At 43.3% G+C, this 17,924-nt stretch overlaps 1 protein-coding gene across 2 annotated transcripts in view; it reads left to right on the top strand.

The window, feature by feature from the left end:
- CSMD2 (CUB and Sushi multiple domains 2) overlaps window positions 1-17,924 on the top strand; it is a 518,793-nt gene that overhangs the window by 114,529 nt on the left and 386,340 nt on the right. For both annotated transcript variants that reach the window (XM_065421846.1, XM_065421845.1), the window contains exon 3: window positions 3,731-3,925. The gene's annotated coding sequence lies outside the window, so the exon portion shown is untranslated. The remainder of the gene's footprint in view (window positions 1-3,730; window positions 3,926-17,924) is intronic.

Consider the following 17,924-nt stretch of genomic DNA (forward strand, 5'->3'; position numbering starts at 1 on the left):
GCAGCCCTAGCCAGAAGCAGCATGTAGCTGCCTTGGCACAGGAGCAGGGCAGTAAGCGGATTGCGACAGTGAGAGTCACATTCTGGTCCTTGACTTTCCCCTTGCTCCTGAAGGAAGTAGTCTGTACTAGCCCTTGTCTTGGGGCAGATTTACTTCCTTCTCTGCCCCAGCATGACCGCATGGATGTGGCAGACAAAGGATCCAGCCACTTGATGTGCCTGCCTGCCCCCAACCCGTATGGGCAGGAGGAGGAGAAGCAGCACTGTGGAGCCTGTTCTCCTTCTGGCACATGGTGATAGGGTGCGTCTGTCTGCCCAGCGAAGGCATGTGGCAAGGGCTCACGACTGAACCTGAAGTGAACAATGAGCTAGCGCCGTCTTATCTCCTATGCGCAAAAGGCATCGTCTGCCCAGTAACACGACGTTAGTTAATGTAGACAAATGAAGCAGAATTTTTAAATGAGATCCCATTTTTCAAAGACGATCTCAAGATATGATGCAGGTCGGGGTTGTCCGATTCTTAACAGTTCGTTAAATAAAGAGCAGCTAGTGTTAGAGAGTGACTTTTTTAAAAATGATAGATTCTTATTTATAGCGAAGTTCCAGTCATTAATTTTAAAGGGAGAAAGCACAAAAGCAGGAGTGGGTTCATTAAAAAATGTGACATTAGTAATTTAATTAAATTGGGTCTTTGAGTATCATTGCAGAAAATGAAACATTAGTTTTACACCGATTCTCAACCCATTCGGCATATTAAACAATATCTCCCCCCTACCTATGAATTTCTTTTTAATATAGCTAGTAACTCCAAAGTTGTGGGTGAATGCCTATTAGTGGACTCTACAGAGGCACTTTTAATGTAAAGTGCTTAATTCTAAGCGCTTTCCAAAGGCTCAGTCATAAGCATCATCTTCTCTCTTTTCTGCCCTATCTGGGTTTCAATATAGGTAGGCATCACCATGGTATCTAAGAGGCTTTCTGGGGGAAACTGAAGCACAGGGAGGGGAAGCCATTATTATTAGAAGCAGTATTTGTATTACAATAGCCTCAATTGAGATCAGGGTCCCATTGTGCCAGGGGTCGGCAACCTTTCAGAAGTGGTGTGCCGAGTCTTCATTTATTCACTCTAATGTAAGTATTCGCGTGCCAGTCATACATTTTAACATTTTTAGAAGGTCTCTCTCTATAAGTCTATATTATATAACTAAACTATTGTTGTATGTAAAGTAAATAAGGTTTTTAAAATGTTTTAGAAGCTTCATTTAAAATTAAATTAAAATGCAGAGCCCCCCAGACCGGTGGCCAGGACCTGGGCAGTGTGAGTGCCACTGAAAATCAGCTCGCGTGCCGCCTTTGGCACACGTGCCATAGGTTGCCTACCCCTGTGCTAGATGCTGTACAGACACCTAGTAAGAGACGGTCCCTTTCCCAAAGAGCTTATCATTTAAATAGACGAGATGGAAAAAAAGATGGGAGGGGAAACTGAGGCAGCGCTGAGGTTTTCAAAACAGTCCAAAAAAAGATTTAGATGCATCTTCCATTAGAATTAATGGAAGCCTCGGCAACTCGGGTTCTGTTTAACCTGGGAACTGGAGCGCTTGGGAACCACAGGGTCAGTCAGCCACTTTGTCTGTTTGTCCAGCAGCCTCAATAAAAGAATCCCCCCTTATATTCATTACAGCCAAGTCTTGCCTCATCTTCAATGGACAGTGTCTATTTATAAATGGAGGCATAGAACCCCTTCCTACAGTGTCTTAGATGCAATGAGGTTGAAAGTGATTTGATGCGGGTTCTACCGGCTGGGTCTGGCTTTCTGTGCATGGCACAGCAGAAAATTGAGTCGCTCGTCTAAAATGTTTCCTTGTGGTAGGGCGGTAGCACGGTGCCATTACGCCAATTACAGTGACTAAATAGGTCGTTATGAACGTTCACTTCATTTCACCTGGCTGTGCACAGCTCTACCTTTGTTTTCCTCTACTACCTCCTCTGTATAGTTAGCATCTCATTTTGCTGTTACTCTTGGTCTTCTCCTTAGCAGGTTCTCAGACTCAACGTCCCTGAGCTCTCAGGAATTCATCCTTTTTGTGCATGCCCTTGGCAAAATTCCTGTATGTGCAGTAAACACTCAATCAGCTCTGAAACAGAAACTCTTCTCTGTTATATTTTCTGCAGTGTTGCATTGCTGAGGAAGAGGGATGGTCCGTAAGGGCCTGGTTCAAAGCGGACTACGCCAGTGGAAGTCTTTTCATTGTCTTTGTCGGGCTTTGCATCAGGCCCTAAAAACCTGAATACACTTGATCTTTTTGGAGTGTTTTATGGGAGCTTGTGGAGTTTGATACTAATTCTCTAGGGCTGCTGAACAGAGGCATTGGTGAAAAATGGTAGGATTTATTACAGTTTCTGCTGCTGCTGCCTACTTGACATTAAAATTGGATATTGTGGGCTAGATCCTTAGCTGATGTAAATCGGTGTAACTCTGTTGCCTTCAGTGGAGATATGCTAATTTTATACTAGTTGAGGATCTAGCCATATATGTGAAACCTAAAGTGCTGAGCTTTGGGCCTTTTTGTCTTAAGAGTAATTGCTAATTCCAGACTTTGCCATTTTATATACCATTACACAAAGACTTACACAAATTCACCTGTATTGCAGAAGACTTTGTGCCCTGCCTGGTGAATTCCATTGAATAACATTGAGTTCCTGACTAAAACATAATCTGTTGAGATTTTCATACTGTAAATACCTAAAATGGATAGAGAAAATATCTTGATTCTGTGACGGGATCCCCGGGGTGCAGCCTGGGATGGTGGGACCGCTGTGGCCCCTGAACTCTCTCCAGCCTTGGCTGTCTCTCACAGTGCCTTCTAGTGACCAGCAGCAAACCCCTCCAGGTGCTGTGATCACTCAGCGCAACTGCATGTGAAGACACAACAGCCAGCTAGATTGCATGAATGCTCCCAGAGCCACTCATGAATCACACCGGGAAAGGCAGCAGACAGATCTCCCCTCAGCTCCCAGCACTGTACCTCAGAAATATACCATCTTGCACTGCTCAAGATGAGCAAAGCAGATTTATTATCTATCTAACCCCATCCACCCCATCCACCCCATCCACCTATCTATCTATCTATCTATCTATCTATCTATCTATCTATCTATCTATCTATCTATCTATCTATCTATCTATCTATCTATCTATCTATGGCTAGAGAAATGACTTTCAGCAGATCATAGCCTTTCCTCTGATACCTTACAAGGAATGCTTTATATGTAAGATCACAGTCATATATAAATGAGGAATATAGGGGGTTACAGGGCACTCCCCCAAGGTACAGAAGGTCACAGATTCCTGATAGGAGTCGGGAGTCTGCTCTCCTATGCACAGCTTGGCACAGTTGTTCAGGTGAGTTACTGGGAGCGGTTACCCTTTTGTGATGCATTATCCTAGGGAAGGTAACATACCAGACCTGATGGGCCTTGAACTGATCAATGTGGTAAATCCGATGGTCAGTGAACTTGCGTTTTGCATTTTAAGTGATACGTTTGCGTTGGTATTGGAATGGTGCCAAACGGACATTGCATTTATTTCATTATATAATTGGGTTCTGTATCTGATGTGATGAACCTTGTAATAATACATGGGGCAAAAAAAGGAGGAGGGCGTTTTAACTGGATTGAGGCTATGGAATTTGCCGTCTCTCGCTAACCAGGAACAATTTTCTCTCTGGCAGTTTTACCGAGTCATACATGTGGAAATCCGGGAAGACTCCAGAATGGGATCCAGCAAGGGACGACGTTCAGCATTGGAGACAAAGTGAGGTATAGCTGCAACCCAGGCTTCTTTTTGGAGGGTCATGCCTTGCTCACTTGCCATGCCAGTTCGGAAAACAGTGCCTCCTGGGATTTTCCACTGCCCTCCTGCAGAGGTAAAGTGCTTCCTTATGTGACTCTTTAGATCAGTGAACACAAACTAATGATCATGAGAAAACTATAGCTAGAAAGATCCTCCAGCTGTAGAGGGAATCAGAGATGCTGCAGAATGAGCAGGTACATGGGACTGGCAACATTGCATTTTTTGGGATACTGGTTTAAAAACAAAACAAAACCCAGTGAAACCCAAACAAGATACAGTTGAGAGCCAGGCTTCATTTTAACAGAATCCCTAAAGCTCCAGAGATGTGGAGGAACAATAATACTTACAATGTATATAGTGCTTTAAATGTGTGCAACCATTTAATTAACTGATTCTCACAATCCCTGGTCATTGCCATTATCATCCCCAGATGGGGAAACTGAGGCAGTGAAGTTAAATGACTTGCCCAAGGCCACAGAGAGAGGCTTTGTGGTAGAGCCACAATTAGAACCTGGCACCTCCTGATCTCCCAACCTCATGCTCATGCCTCCAGTGCAGCTTCTAACATGGCCCCAGCTCTAGAAGGGAATCTTTTAAACTGCATGCAGTTTAACTGGATTCACTCTGTGCTTGAGGGTGAAATTCACCCCGAGGCCGAGGGCCTGCGCAAGACTTTATGCACCCTTATGCCCTGGAACTGTAAAGCAAACTTGCAAGGGATAGAGCTCTCCAGTTGGGTCTCAAATGGGGGGTGCCTTGGTGCTCAGCGGGTATGTTTCTGCAACTGATTGACTGGAAGATGTTGGAATAGTCTTCTCAAGGGAAATGGTGGAGGGTCCATAGCCTGCATTGTATCAGACTGGGCTGGAGAATAAACCATGGGGAACAGTCCTGCCCTGGGATGGGGCCCAAGCAAGGCAGTGTAATAGTTATCTTCCATCTCCGTGTTCTCTGGTTGATAGGCTCCATCAGGGAAACCTCTCTTCTTCATGTTCCCCATATTGTGTTTTCCGATCATTTCCTATTGTGCGTTCTGACCAAAAAAAGAGCTTCAACGGGGTCATTTAAAAAGCCCCAATACCCTCTGTGACCTAATGGTGCAGCAGGTTGAGAGTTTTGTTGGAAGCAGACAATAGAACAGCTAGTTTGTTGTGTTAAAGGAGGCTTAGAGCCTAGGGACTTCAGATCCAGCGTGGTGACTTTTTGCTTTTTCCATGTATTTTAATAAGCAGAATGAATTGTGGCCAGTTTTAATAGGCCAGCTTAATTAAAGTGGGAAATAACCAATGCCAGGCTAGGCCAGGCTGACTTAAAAAGCTTGCCACTGGCTCTAATTCTCCACTGCTTTGCACTTTGGGCCTGCTGCCAGCATCTTGTGCCGTGATTCACACCTATAAAACCCTACCATTCTGATTGGGTAGGGTTTGACACCCACTTTGCATTGGTTACAGGCTGCACACCGTAGAGGACAGCAGAGAAATAGACATAAAAACTCTGGGCTGGAGAAAGTTTTATACAGGAGGTAAAACTTGATTTAAAGCACTGCTTATGTAAAGGGCTGCAGCCTCCGGGAGCTAGTGGAATTTTAGTTTCTTTATGACTATGGAGAATTGCTTCTTGATAATCCTTTGTGGATTCAGGGAGCTTCAGGGGACTAGATTGTCAGTAAATATACAAGTGTTTGGGTTGTTTTACCAAAATAGTTGCTGGTTCCCAACTTCATTTTTGTTCAATTCCTTGTGTGCTTCAGCAGACCATCTAGTATCGATCCTTTTATTGATCCTTTGCTTGTGTAATCAATTAGCAAGCCTGAGCCAGAGCATACATCTTGAATTTTAAATACGAAAATATTGTTTGCCTGATGATATATGTTCCTAACACTTCCCTTGATGAGTCATGCAGTCGTGGTTCCTGCTGCTTATTGTGTTTATGTTACTTTGTTGCTTATCTATTGCTCTTGTGTGTTACCCATGGTCCCAATACAGGAGTGGTTGATGCATAGGTTGGTGCCGGAGAGGGATGTTTTACCTCCTTCATTTTTCATCTCCAAGTTAGCATCCTCAGTCTTGACTTTCTAGTTTCATGCTAAATCGGTGCTTCCATCATAAACCGTTATTCTTCAGTGTGTTTACAACTTGGCTGGAGAAAAAGCACCCTCAAGGCTGAAACATGGTATAAAATGTCAGATCGCTCTCAGATTAAAGGAAATGCCATGCAAGAATAGACCAGTGCTCCATCTAATCTGACATCTTATCTCTGACAGTGGCTGGTGGTTGAGAAAGGTTAAACATTGCCCCACTATTTAAAGGTGTTTGTACAATGCCATTCCATAAGGGAGGCAATCCCTCCTGACCCCAGCAGATGCTGATGCCTTGGAGCATAAGGATTAATAACCCTTGTAATTTTTATTTGATTTTGCTGCAGATGGTCTTTTTACCTGTGTGCAATCCTTTTGTTCAGGAAGCTATTACGGTTACTAATTAACCTCCACCCCCCCATAAAATTACCACCACCTCCTTGATATTTCATATACTTATAATTAAGAAATGTCAAAATATGCCGTGATGGTCACATTGCATTGTGGCAAGTATTAATTTGTTTCAAATCAGTTTATTTGCTCCAGCAGTATCATGTGGTGATATGTTCCAAAGGTTACCCATTCTGTGCAGCATGTAGTCAGATGTTTGCTGATCGTTTTAGTAGACTTAAGAACTTGGGATGAATTCTGCACCATTTGATGTTAATGGTAAATGCTCACTGAATGTAGTGGCAGCAAACATCAGACTCCCTGGGGTCTAGTCCCATATACTTACAGTTACAGTTGATACAAAAATGTAGAAAGCAGAAAAAATGGACAAGAAATTGACACAATAGAGAACTCAGAACCTGCCCAGCCATATGAACTGATTTTACCATAACAGGTTTTTCAGTGATCAGATTTAAAATTCATGTCTGACTGTTAGACTGACACTACAGACTGTAATGACTGCAAGGGTCAAAAGATTTGCATACAGGTAAAAAGTGTCTCATTCTGCTGGGAAAATAATGCGTCTTCAGAGCTACTGCCTGAATAGAAATATATATTTCTTTGATTGAAATTAGACCTTCTCAATGTCTGCATATCATGTATTCAGCCTGTGGATTTCCTTGCCTTAGGAAATCAGTCAAATACTGTATCTGGATTCTTTTTTGAAATGGCTGGATAACCTTATGACCAATATTTTTAGCTGTGTGAGCTAAAATAAGTCAGTCACATGCTTCAGGGCATAAACTGATTGCTGCATGGGTCAGGAAGGAATTTGTTCCCAATGTAGAACATTGCACAATTGGCGGGTTATATTTAGGTTTAAAAAGATAGCGTATAATTTCTGATGCATCTGGCAGGGGCCACAGATGGGTATTTGAGACGTGTAATGTGACTTGATGCTGCGTATCTTACTGTACTATAGCACTCTGTATATTCCTATAACTATTAAGGAACTGATGTATTTCTAAAGGAATCAGTGTCACCTACCTAGATTGTGTGAGTGGTTCCAAAGAATTTGTTACTATCTGCCAGATGAATAACATACATTTGTTTAAAAAGAGCAAAGACCGTGATTGCAACTAACAAGTCAACATTTGCAAATAGAAGCAACTTTGTTGTTGTTGTTGTTGTTGTTACAGTTATTTTGTATTACAATTACAGCGAAAAGCTGAAGTTATCTGAAATATTGCTGTGTGGTATCTGCTGACAAATGTGGATTTTTTTTTTAACAGCACCCATTGTACCTATTCATTTGATTCTAACTATGGATCAATATGATGAGCAGCAAAAAAGAAGCCATTTATCTCTGCTGAGAATCTCAACTGTCTTACAGCTCCAAGGGCATGCTTTGTTATTTGAACTATTATTTATTATTATGATTGTGGAATAGTGTAAGAGATTCAGTAACACATCAGCGCCCCATTGTGCTAGGTACTGTACAAACAAAAACAAAAGATGGTCCCAGCTCCAGAGACGTTACAATCTAAGTATTGTGAAACAGCTGGATACATTGGATTACCCTTTAAAAAGAAAAAGAAAAGCTCTGTGTATGTAACACACCTATAAAATGTGTCATGTCCGTTGCCAGTGGCTGGCCAACATGGAATATAACATACTACTACTACTGCTAGCTAATGCCTTTTGCTTAAGTGCTGGAGGCCTGTTCTTGCAACGCAAAGCCCCATCTTCAAACCCTGCAAATGGCTCTTGGAGTATGAGATGGCGACGTTAGAAATAGGCTGACTTCCTTTGTCTTTCATCAGTTTTTACATAAGCATAACTCTATATAGGCCCCAGAAGAGTTACTCCAGATATTCACTGATGGGGGGAGGGGGAGCAAAATCAGACCCCAAATCAGACTTGTCTCAGTCAGTATCACCCTCTGCTACCTCTTATCTTGTGTTTTGTTGTAAGTAGGATGCTATAAAGTGAAAGGGAGGAACAGCAGCTCACGCTGAGAATTCTAATGCTTTGCTTAGCTGGTGCTACGACCCTTTCCACGTTTTATGTAAACATTAGCATTTTGTTCTGTGGTTAAATCAAATTGAGCATAAACCGTGTAACAACACCTGCAGCTCCATTAGGAGGCGGAATAGTCTTAAGTAACACATTTTGTTCTGGAAAATAATGTCACATCCCTGCACAGCCGGCACTGGAAGCATGTTCCCTTAAGGCTGTGAGTTGGGTTCTGTTTTATTTACCTGATTCATTCTTTTGTCTCTCCCTGCCACATTTTTTCTTTCAAGTAGATTCGTGGTGCTCTGGGCCTGCTTTCCCCAACATCCAGTCTATACTGTAACATCTGAAGAAGTGGGTTTTTTATCCACGAAAGCTTATGCCCAACTAAATCTGTTAGTCTTTCAGGTGTCACCTGACTCCTCGTTGTTTTACTGTAACATCATCTTGCGGTAGGAGATAAATAATAATGTATGTCGGCAGCTGTATGTACTTATTGGGGAAGGCATCACCAGGGCTATTGGAGGAGTATTTTGCATCATATCTGATGCTATATTAGTCTTACATAAATGAGTGGTGTCTGGGGTTTTTTTTTTTTTTTTTTAACCCTCCATCTAAGGAATTACTTTCTATGATGCCTTGCAGCAGTGTGGTACTAGTATTTTAACAAGAGGATCCCACAAAAATTAAATTCCTTTCCCTACATCCTAAGGGATAAATGTGCTGGGGGAGAATCCGTTCTTATTCCATTCAGCCAGTGCTTCCTCACAACAAAAGGGAGCAAACAATTCTCCTTGGGACACAAACCTTTATTAAGTGCATTTTCTGGAAATATTTCTAGCTTGTTCCCGTCTATAATAGACACATTACAGATGGGTCAGGCTGCTGAAATCAGGATTAAGTGTCAAGGCATAGAATCGTAGAATATTAGGGTTGGAAAAGACCTCAGGAGGTTATCTAGTCCAATCCCCTGCTCAAAGCAGGATCAACACCAACTAAATCATCCCAGCCAGAGCTTTGTCAAGCCGGGCCTTAAAAACCTCTAAGGACTGAGGTCCAGATACGAGAGCGCTGTAATCATGGGAGCTGCTGCTTTGAGAGCAAATTGGTCTAATGTTGCTGTCTCTATAATGTACAACGGGTGGGCCCATGCTTAAGAGAAAATATTGTTGTCCTAAAAAGCATCAAAAGGGCCTGAGGGGAGAGCAGAAGTTAGAAAGAGGGGATAAACCACCACCTATCAAGCTGACCAATGTTGTCTCATTTCATTGTTCCTCCCTCATTGAGGTTGGTCTACTTGTTGTCACTTATCTTATATTTAGATTGTGTGCTCTTTGCAGCAGGGGCTTTTTGTCCTGTGTCTGTACAGCGCCTAGCGCAATGGGATTCTGGTCCTTTACTGGGGCTTCTAGGTGCTACTGCCATACAAATCATGACTGTACGCTCCATTTTCTCTCTAGATGCTAGTATGGCCCTCATCACCATCTGAGCACCTCACAAGTATGTCTGAATCCTTCTTCCTAATGTCCCCGTGAGGGAGCAAAAAGTTGTTGTTTCCAATTTTAAAGACTGGGAACTGAGGGACAGAGAGGTTAAGTGACTTGCCCAGGCTCTCACAGGAGGCCCGTATCACAACCGGGAATTGATCCCTTCTCGTCTGACTCAGGGTTCTAACAGATCATCCTTCTCCCATTACAAGTCCTTGTTTTAACAGACTAAGGTGTTGCTGTTTTAGTAGCAGAAATAAGCAGGCGTCTTCGGAAATGACTTATCCTGGCAGTATCTTGCCTTTTTAATAAACATGTCATTATTTTGGCTTATTGTAGCATCATAACTTGGAACAAGAAGTCCCATAACTTGAAATGATCAAAACTAGGCTGGAAAAACTGTATGGTAGGGAATTAATCCTGTATTAACCTGGAGCTGATGGAGTAAAGGGAACTATCCTGCCCTGCCCAAGCTAGTGGACGTAGATGATCAAACATAGATCTCTTTTGTCTTTATCTTCAGAGAGGAGCCTGTTAATTGAGTTGCCAAATTCCAAAACTCTTATTTAGGTAGGTCTGTATTTCTGCGCATCTCCAGAGAGCCACCCACGGTAAGCGCTGCCCAGAGCCTGCACCCCGAACCCGCTTCTGCACCCCAACTCCCTGCCCTGAGCTCCCTCCCGCACTCTGGACCCGTTGGCCCCAGCTGGGAACCTCCTCCTGCACTCCAAATCCTCATCTTTGCCCCCACCCCAGAGCCCACAGCCCCAGCCGGAGCTCTCACTCCCCCACACCCCAACCCCCATCCTAGCCCTGAGCCCCTTCCCGCACTCTGAACCCCTTGGCCCCATCCTGGAGCCCCCTCCTGTACCCCAACCCCTCATCTCCAGCTGTACCCCAGAGCCCAAACCCCCTCCCAAACCCCAAACCCTGCCTGGGTGGGAGAGAGCGAGCGACAGAGGCGGGGGGATGGAGTGTGAGCGGGGGCAGGGCCTCAGGGAAGGGGCGGGGGCAAGGGCGTTCGGTTTTGTGCAATTATAAAGTTGGCAACCCTACCCCTAGAATATGTGTTAACTACTTATTCTAAAGAGTGTGTTCCATCTTTTAGTTAACACCCTGAGCGTCTCTCCCAGACCGGAAGAAGAGCTCTGTGTAGCTCGAAAGTTTGTCTTTCTCACCAACAGAAGTTGGTCCAACAAAAGATATTACCTCACCTACCTTGTCTCTCTGGGTCCAATAGTGTCCCTTAGCAAGCAGCGAAGAATATTTCCTTCCATTACAGGAATCACAGGGTGAAATTCCACAGCTCGTATTATGCAGACCAGATTAGAATAAAAGGTCTTTGGGGCAGGGGACTGTCTGTTTTGTTCTGTGTTTGTACAGCCCCTAGCACAATGGGATCTTGGTGCATCATGAGAGCTCCAAGGCAATTCTGCAATACTATTACCAATAACGATAAATGGTCCCTTTTGGCCTTAAAGAGTGGGATTTTCAAGGAAGCCTAAGGGCCAAATCTCATGGAAATTCACTAGGAGATGGGTGCTGCACTCCTTCAGAATTTCCCTGAGATTTTCAAAGAAGCCTATAAGCTTCAGAGGAAGCGTGAACATGGAAAAAAAGTGTTTAAAACTAAAACTAAATTAGTCGTAACAGACTTCTTAAATTTAAACCTTTAAAACCAGGTCAGATTGGGTTCAGATCTAATTCTGGGTGCAAACTTGGGTCAGTTAACTTTATATCAAGTGGGATTTTCCATTTATAGCTCCAGTAGAATATTCTGAAATATGTTTCAGTAGATTCTGTTTGCTAAAATGCATGCATGCCTTCGGAGAGAAAAGTCTTGCCCAGCTTGTTTGCTGAGCGTAAATAGAATTGATAGGTTTATGACTTTAGTAGGCGGTTAAGTAAAAAATCAGTAAGCCAGCTGAAGAAGTCGAGAACATTTGTGATGCTGCATTTTAAGCATATCAAATATGCAGTAGCTCATTAAAAGTGTCCTGTCCTATTATAATTCAAACAGCTGCTTAGAGTGCGCTGGGCCCAAAACATTTTCAAGAGCTGTTCAAGACCATTTTAATATGTTTTAACAATAATATCAAGCTCATCAAACTGAAAAGCAAGTTGGGCAAACTACATATCTATCTAGATCTATATATAATGAGTGTTGGAAGTCGTTAATGTGTTTTAAAAGATTTTTAATTAAAGTTTTTAAAAATAGGGGGCTAGGTTTTTAGATGGAGCTACACCAATTTCCGCCAGCTGATTTTTTTTTAAAGAATGTTTTAAGATTGATGTAGCATCAAGAGGCAGAATTTTGTAGGATTTTCTTTTCTCCCTGGGAAAGAACATTGTCCCATGTTGCTTTATTTGAATTGCAGAGAAACCTAGGAATTGGCTGACTGGATGAGTCGAGTTCATCTAGTCCACTATCCTCTCTCTGACCATGTACACCTCTACCCCAATATAACGCGACCTGATATAATACGAATTCGGATATAACGCGGTAAAGCAGTGCTCCGGGGGGGGGGGGGGCGCACTCTGGCGGATCAAAGCAAGTTCGATATAACGCGGTTTCACCTATAACACGGTAAGATTTTTTGGCTCCCAAGGACAGCGTTCTATCGGGGTAGAGTTGTACTAGATGCTTCAAATGAATCTTCAAGACCCCACAATAGGCAGCTAGGAGATAACCTGGCTATAGGAAATGCTTCTTCCAAACTGCTGCCAGTTATAGGCTGGTTTAATTTGGATGCTGTTCTGGCTTAATTTATTATTTATGTATTAATAATTTATTTACCCTAGGGAGCCCCAGTTGTGGCTCAACACCCCATTGTGCTAGGCACTGTACAAACACAGAACAAAAAGACAGTCCCTGCTTAAGAGGGCAGTCCATCTCCTTTAGGTGCCTAGAGTCCCTGCATCCTGTAAACCTGGTTATTTTGGAGGCTCCAATTTTGGAGGCTCCAACTCAAGACACCTTTAAAGGGGCCTACATTTTTCAGAGAGTGGGAGCTCAGCACTTACTGAAAATCACAAGTCTCCAGCTGAGCGTCCAAAAAAATGTGGCTCCCCAAATCACCAATCACTTTAGAAACTGTAGGCCCTAGCTTTCATTAACCTTTTCACTGCCAGTCCTCCAGGCTGCCTGCTTTTGCCTGGGTCATTCCGTTGAAATTGGAGAAGGTGTGAATTAGGTGTCGGCTCTTGGCTTTGTTCGCAGTTGGTGCTTTCTGCCAGACTTACCTGGGTGCATACAAAAAGCTCATCGCTGTTGCATATATAATTCCTCCAGGGTATTAATATTAAAATAGCCCCATGAATGTTCCATGTTCCTGTCAGGCAATAATAATGTTTAAAAGGCAACCTGTGCCATGCTGGAGGTGGCTGTCCTTCTGCAGGAATGCCTCTCTACAGTAAATTGCCTCTGCTCAGACCTTTGCATGCATTATTGAAGCAGCTAATGGCCTCATCCTGTCTCCGTCATATCTTTCTGCCTTTCTGCTGGGCATGTGGCTTGCAGAGAGCTAGCTGACTGAGAGTAGCAGCATCGCTTCTACATTTACTGTCTTTCCAGCGTCCTCAAGGGGTTATTGAAGAGAATAGTTTGAAATAAGTCTGTGCGTATCTGCACATGCCAGCAAATGAGTGAATCGTGCTTATCCTTTGTGGCCAGAACCCATTCACACCCCAAGAAGTAAGAAGAGCTCCTGTAGTCTCAATGTACTGGGAAGAAAAAAACATCCTTCTGCTTCTCCCCTTATTCCTGATCCCATTTTAGCACCGTGGCTATCCATCTCCAGGAATCAGAGGTAAGACAGACTCCTGCCTCTTACATGGGCCAGAGCTGTGGAAGCTACCCCTGCTACCTTTATCTCGGATGAGTTCATATGTAGCAGAAAGGATCCTCTGGGTAAAAAAAACAACAACCCAGAAGAACCAGAGCCTAACATGCAAGGTCAATGGGGATATCATACCTTGAAATTGGAGACCATGACAGGGTGTGCAAACCCTACATGGGTCAGGGGAAGGGTCAGTGAGCAGCTGGAGGCCCTATCAGCCATGCTCTGTGACACCCGAATCTCAGGGGTAAGGCTGCGAGGGAGGAGCTAAATCGGTGGGGCTTTGCTCAGTTATTGCCTGACTGAGAAGGAGAACAGGCTGTTAGCCGTCACAGTGGGAGATCAGGTTAGCTGGGGTGGGGGTAGGAGCAGATGAAGATTGGTGCCTGTCAGGGCCTCCCTGGAGTAGGGTAGAGTTGGCCTGTCAAGAGATGATTGTCTCCTTTGGCTGCCAACGACTGCAGGTTTGAAAGAGCCCAGGTGGGGCATAAGCATTAATTTTCTTGGTACTCAGCAGAGCCCGGGAGAGGCAGAGAATCTGCTGAGGGTGGGTGGAGTCCACGAGGGATGGAAGAATTTATTTATTTTTGGCCTTTGGGTAACCTGGACAGGGTGGAGCTCTTACATGGCATAGCTCGGAGGGGCTAAGACGCCCCAGGCTGAAAGGTCTTGGAGGCTGGGTGGATCAGCTGAAGACTAGGAGGGAATATCACTTGAGTCTGGGAGTCTAGATACTTCTAATCTGAGTGATTGCCCTCACTCACCAGGAAGCCTGCGTTTGTGCATATGCATTCTGTGTGTTCGGCTGACTGGCTGCAGTTGGGTAGCAGATGGCCTTGAGAAATAAGAGTTGGCGTGAGCCAGAGGTTTGTTTTTACTTTGCTTTTGCAGCTCCATCCATCAGAGGCTGCAAGTCCCAGCCCCGCTGATAGCGGCTTGTACTGTGAGCAAGGCTCAGACCTGAAAAGGTTTTGATACTATCACACTAAGAATTTCCTGTGGAGCAGTATTCCAAAATCCTCCTGTCCCGCCTCCCCAGGAAAGTGCATCAACTGCTGCATAAAACACAGGAGAATCCCTGTGCTGAGTTTCAGTCTGGAAGGATTTTTTTTTAATAGTTTTATGCTGGAGTTTTAAACACTTGAAAATAGGTGTTTATAATGTAAAGCCTGAGAGCTCCTTGACTAAAGCGTCTGAAATGCCATTCTATAATGTGCATTGTAAAGTTAACAAGCTTTTCATAGTGCATTTCATATAAATAGCAAGGCATTTGACAATGCTGTACATACAAAAGTGACACACTGCCACAATGCAAGTCAAATTAATTCTTGGTTTCCTTTATCTTCCTGCCCATGTTTTCTCTTGATCCTCCTACTTTATTTGCTCTAGTAGCTTCCGCTAATAGAGTCTAGTTGTAGAGGAAGATAACCTGTAGCAAACAGCAGATCCCATTTCTAACCGGTAAGTGCCTTCAGCTTTAGTGACATATCAACTTTTTCCATAGGTTTTACTTTCCTATTTTTAAGTAGCATAAGCTCATAGCTCATTATAGAAGGGCAGTGTGCATGAATTACTGCATAATGTTTTACTAAGCCCAAGGATGTGTTCTTATCCAGTCTGCTTGGTTTTAATGCTGATTGGTAATGCCAAGAGGGTAAAGAATTAGGACCAAACATTCAAAGGGAATAAAATGCAGCCTCTGAAATTGCACCCCCATTTTTATGCGGGGGGAGGGATAGCTCAGTGGTTTGAGCATTGGCCTGCTAAACCCAGGGTTGTGAGTTCAATCCTTGAGGAGGCCACTTGGGGATCTGGGGCAAAAATCAGTACTTGGTCCTGCTAGTGAAGGCAGGGGGCTGGACTCGATGACCTTTCAAGGTCCCTTCCAGTTCTAGGAGATAGGATATCGCCATTAATTTATTTTTTAATTTTATTTTATGCATGTGTTTATCTGTGGCCCTGAACTGTGGCTTGTATGCACAAAATTGCAGTTGGCAGGGCAAATTGGGTAATCCTTAAAACTGGCTTTGTCTGTGCCCTTTAGGTACGTGGGCATTTCCTTATCCCATTGCCACATGCAAATCGTAGCCTGTGCTCTGAACTGTGGGCTTTTGGATGGAGAAAATGAGAACACTGAACAATTGCAGGGGCAGTTTTAGTTTCTGAAAATGTGACACTTAAAGGCAAAACAGCCGATGCTTTTATATAATATACAAATGTCAACATCGGGAGCTTGTTGTGGGAGGGAATATAAGTTTGAAACCTGTAAACAAGAGGGAAAAATGAATAAATGTTGCTTAATTCTCAACTCAGACATGGGTTCAGAGCTTTGACTCAGATGGGAACTTCATTGGATTTGCATCCTGTTTAGGAGAGATGATGCTGGGGAAAAGATGTGCCGATGAGGGAAAACTGAAGCAGAGGACAGGCGGCATGGGAAAGCGGAGAATGAAAATGGGAGCAGAGAGATGAAGAAAGATTCTGCTGATGAGTGCACACTTGTAGTGTATACAACACCACCTGTCTGTACCAGCTTTTGCAGAACTCCTCTGTCCCATGTATGTGGCACAGGCATCTCTTTGCGTTGGAAACCCTTTGTGTTTAACACAGCTCTCCTTCTGAAGGAAACCATGGCTCAAAGGACAGGAGGGGAAGAAAAAAGGTTTCATGCATTTTTGTGAACCCACAAATTCCATTTGAACTCCACAAGATTCATCCATCCCTAGCAGACAGTAAGGAGAGGGAGCTATTGAGGATGACTCAAGGGGGCTTAATTAGGAGTAAAGAGTAAGAACAGAGAAAGAGAACTCGGACAGAATGTCAGGGAAGAATCTGATGTATTAGGCTGCGTGGAACTGCTTCCCCCAGGAAGTGGTCGAAGCTCTGTCACTTGGGATGTCTAAAATTAGACTGAACAAATCACTGGTAAGTGTACAAGAGGGAATAAGCTTTCACTCGCAGGCAGATGGACTGGATGACCTAATAGGTCATTGTATCCTGTAACGTCTATGTGTCTTAACGGGTATAGGAAACAACAAAACAAAAAACAAACCCACTGCCAGCTAGTAAAATGGAGTCAATTAATATTTCATAGCTATGATGTCACCCAAAGGTGATAGTTTAATGGTTCTAACAGCACAACCCTGAAACATGACTTTAAGCCTGATGGGGGAGAAGAAAAAAAGCTGCATCATTCTTATGGTGTTTTAACTTCAGCTATGCTCTGGACCATCTCCTTTGTCCCAATCCCTCCACAAACAGTGGCCCCTGTCCTGCAACGAGCTCCATATTGGCAGATCCCGGCATTCAAGATGAGCTACATTAGCCTCATTGTGGGACTCCACGTGGGTCTAGGGGGGTGCCTATGCAGAGCTTGTGGCAGGATCAAGCCCAGTGGATGGTTCTGTAACTCTGGAGTTCAAGGTGTGGCTGTATAGTTGGTGCGTGCAATATATACAGATATCATGATGGAGCGGTAGTGAGACCACAGTTAAGCTTGTATAAAGGGTCTTAATTGCAGGGAGAGTCATTTATTCTATGTAGGGCCAAGAATTAAAACAAAACAACCCTCCCTCCCCAAAGTTACGTTTGTAAGTCCAAATTTAGGCATCTGCCCTAGATTTTGAAAAGCTCTGAGCACCCAACATTTCCCATTGACTTCTTTGGGTGTTGAGGAATTTTCGATCAGGCAGATGCCTAAGGTATGGATTTAGGTGGCTGAAATTAGGCACCTGTTTTCAAAAATCTTGACTTATATAAACATTTCCAGTAAATGTTTTCTTCTTGGAATGGGGCAAATATCTGACACCAAAATATTACAAATAATAAACCAACATCCATTAAAAGCAGAGGGGATTTTTTTAAGGAATTAAAGAAAAATATATACAAATATTTTAAGAAGACTCCAAAACCTCAGCAATGTGTATATGACTAACCAATGCAATCCTATGATTTCATATTGCCGTAACCACTTACTATCTTTATCTCACCCCCTTCATGGCTCTCATTTATTATGTTAAATCTTAGATTGGACGGATGGATAGAGCTTACAATCCTCCTCATCTTATCCTGCACTCATGCCCATGGTGTCCAAACACCAACAGTTCTTTGATGCAAAAACTTTGTCTCTTACTGGTCTCTCAATTGCTATGCAGTCCTATGTTGTTAAATACTTTATTAATCATACAAATTCATTTTTAAAAGTGTTGTGATCCATCAACTATATAAAATGCAACTCTCAGTTGCACAGATATCACCATGGGT

The sequence above is a fragment of the Emys orbicularis genome, chromosome 23 (assembly GCF_028017835.1).
Source record: "Emys orbicularis isolate rEmyOrb1 chromosome 23, rEmyOrb1.hap1, whole genome shotgun sequence".
Lineage (NCBI taxonomy): Eukaryota > Metazoa > Chordata > Testudines > Emydidae > Emys > Emys orbicularis.